Raw genomic sequence first — 3,828 nt, forward strand, 5'->3', positions numbered from 1 at the left:
GAAAATGACATGAGCTGAGCTGTGCTTGTGGCTGGCAGGACACTGGTTTCCACTTTCCACTAGAATCAGTGGTATTCAACTGGGTCTCCGCGGCCCGCTGTAGGGGCAGAGGCGGTTCTAGACCATTTCAACTGAGGGGGCCATGCTGGGGCCAGTTGTACTGTTAGAGGGGCCAGTTACATTAGACGTTATTGTTGTCATATCGTTTTCTTCACTGCATTGCAGGCATTAGCAGGCAAAAGACCATGTTCATAATCATCATCGTTGCCACTGTCTAATAACGGATGTAAAAAAAGAACGATAGCAAAAATTAGTTATGTAAAAATTATTTCATACTCCACATTTAGGGGGGCTATTGGGGTCCAAAATTGCTGTCACAGGGGCACTGCCCCCCCCCTCCCTCCCCCAGAACCGCTAGTGTGTAGGGGGTTTCAATGTTTTTATGAATATCGCTAGAAACAACAGAATACATTCATTTGGAATTACAAACCTACAAGTGCATGTGTCGCTGCCTGCTGGTAAGCTTTCTTAACTTGGGCATACATTTTTGCCAACACATGGCTAACCTTTGTTTAACCAGCTAAACAGCTGCTCTTAGTGAAAATGTGTTTGGAGTTACCTTTCTAGCTAATAGGCTATGTTGGAGTGTACACCTCCGCTTCCAATTATAATGTGGGATGGTTAAAATAATGAAAAACTGTCTACCAAATCTATTCATTTTAAAATGTTGATTATTTCTCCATCCCATTATCATTCACCTGATGAGAAAACTTATGATAGGGTCACTGGTTTGCCTGGGAGGGGGTCCCTGGACAAGAAAAATATTTTTTAAGACCCCTGCACTAGATAACACAGCCACAAAGTCAAAATTGGCTATATTATAAAGATTCATGCTTTTTGGTCTTAATTTAAGCTTAGGGTTAGGCATAAGGTTAACAGTGTTTTAAAAGTTAGGGTTAAGGTTAGGTTTAACATTTTAACTCACTCACGGCGCTCTTTCCCTCACTCACAAACTCCCTCCAGGGGTGGAAAGAGTACTGAAATATCCTACTCAAATACTGTTACTTTAATAACATTTTACTCAAGTAGAAGTAAAATTACTCAGAAAAGCTATTCAATTTTAGTAACAAGAGAATTTGCAATTAGTTACTTTGCACCTCTGTAAAAAAGTAATCTGTCAAATTGTGTCATTCTTCAAGCAAAGCCAAAGCCATTAGAATTAGGCTAATAAGGATGAACTGATAAAATGTCCTATGATACATATTTTATTTAACTGAGGCAAATCACTCACAATCAACACTGTAAATACATGAAAATCAATATACTGTAGTTTATTTTGAATGACTCCATTTCAACCTGTTGAATTAACCATGATTACACTTTATTAAAAAAAGATCTATGAATGCACCCCATCCTCCTCACACAGAAAATGTACAGTATGTCTCACCCCTTTGAAATATGGTCATAGCGTAATGGGATGAAAAAAAAGATGTCTCAAATCATTCCAGTCAATCAATAACTCATTTGAGGCATTACTCCAAAAACAAATACATTTGTAAATGTCAGTTAACACCACACGTATCTTGCTGGTGCTGAGAATTGTATGGGCTTTATGACAGAAGTGTATTTCACAAAAATATACAAAATATTATAAGTTCATAAATATACAATATATATTCTGGATAAATTTGCTTTGAGCTAAGTGTATATTCATTTATGTTTTACAGACATAAGTTACATCACCTGAAAAATAAATTTACGACCCCCAATGCACAGCAGTTTGGTCATCAGTTTCAGGTTTAGACTAGCTGGAAGAATTTCACACACTAACTATTGAATGGAAAAACAGCAACATTTAAAACCATATAACATTCCACTAAAGGTACTTGAGAATAAAGGAATATTTTCAGCTGTAAAACATGTCAATAGATGAAAAGCCATGGCATTCATGAGTCTATTATCCTCAGTAAAAATGATAGGTCATTATTAGCTACGTACATACTTTTTTGTTTTCAGATGACAGTTTGCACCATAATGATCAATAAAGAAATAAACTTACACTTTCAATATTATTCCAGAGGTATTCCTTTCCTACCATTAATTTTGTTAATGATGCCCTTTTATAATAGTATAATCATGAACATAAGATACACAAGAACAGACAAGCACATACACTATAAATACAAAAGTATGTGGACACCCCTTCAAATTAGTGGATTCTGCTATTTCAGCCACAACCATTACTGACAGGTGTATAAAATCGAGCACACAGTCATGCAATCTCCATTGACAAACATTGGCAGTAGAATGACCTTACTGAAGAGCTCAGTGACTTAACGAGGCACCTTCATAGGATGCCACCTTTCCAACAAGTCAGTTAATCAAATTTCTGCCCTGCTAGAGCTGCCCCGGTCAACTGTGAGTGCTGTTATTGTGAAGTGGAAACGTCTAGGAGCAGAAACGGCTTAGCAGCGAAGTGGTAGGCCACAAACGCTCACAGAACGGGACCACTGAGTGCTAAAGCGTGTAGCGCGTAAAAATCGTCTGTTCTTGGTTGCAACACTCACTACCGCGTTCCAAACTGCATCTGGAAGCAACGTCAGCATAGTAAGTGTTGGAGCTTCATTAAATTGGTTCCCATGGCCGAGCAGCCGCACACAAGCCTAAGATCACCAGGCGCAATGCCAAGCTTCGGCTAGGGCGGTGTAAAGCTCGCCACCATTGGACTCTGGAGCAGTGGAAACGCGTTCTCTGGAGTGATGAATCACGCTTCACCATCTGGCAGTCCGACGGACGAATCTGGGTTTTAGAGGACGACAGAACGCTACCTGCCCAAATGCATAGTGCCAACTGTAAAGTTGGTGGAGGAGGAATAATGGTTTGGAGCTGTTTTTCACGGTTTGGGCCCCTTAGTTCCAGTGAAGGGAAGTCTTACCGCAACAGCATACAATGACATTCTAGACGATTCTGTGCATCCAATTTTGTGGCAACAGTTTGGGGAAGGCCCTTTCCTGTTTCAGCATGACAATGCCCACGTGCACAAAGCGAGGTCCATACAGAAGTGGTTTGTCGAGATTGGTGTGGAAGAACTTCACTGGCCTGTAGAGGCCTGACCTCAACCCCATCGATCACCTTTGGGATGAATTGGAACGCCAACTGCGAGCCAGGCCTAATCGCCCAACATCAGTGCCCGACCTCACTAATGCCCTTGTGGCTGAATGGGAGAAAGTCCCAGTAGCAATGTTCCAATATCTATTGGAAGGGCTTCACAGAAGAGTGGAGGCTGTTATAGCAACAAAGGGGGGGGGGATCAACTCCATATTAATCCACATAGTGTCCACATAGTTTTGGTCACGTAGCATATCATGGGAAGCTTATAAAAGGGTCGTTCTTGAATTGTGGTGGCATTAATGACTTAAAATATTTTTGACCATTATGATAACATTGTGCCAACACGATGCACCTGCGTATGACAACATGATACATTGGAAATGGAATCTCCAACTAGCACAGTTCTGACACAGTTTTCTTATTTGCTCAAACTTGATACCCTGTCAACCATGTTCTGGTTTTCAAGTGTTCTCTCTTGGGGGAAATGTCCCATCCCACTGTTCTACTTGTTTTGAAGGGTTAAGGCTTTTTGACATTCATAAAGTGCTCTGAAGGAAAACATGCTACGCAACTGAATGAATAGAAATGACTAGAAAGTTCATTAAACGACTGTCCTAGACCACTAAAAGCCCCCAGGTGTTTATCTGAACTTTACTATTATGACATTTCAGCAGCTGGACTCAGAAAATGCAGAAAAATTAGATTGCATGAAACAAC

This window comes from Salmo salar, chromosome ssa22, assembly GCF_905237065.1.
Source record: "Salmo salar chromosome ssa22, Ssal_v3.1, whole genome shotgun sequence".
In the NCBI taxonomy this organism is placed as follows: domain Eukaryota; kingdom Metazoa; phylum Chordata; class Actinopteri; order Salmoniformes; family Salmonidae; genus Salmo; species Salmo salar.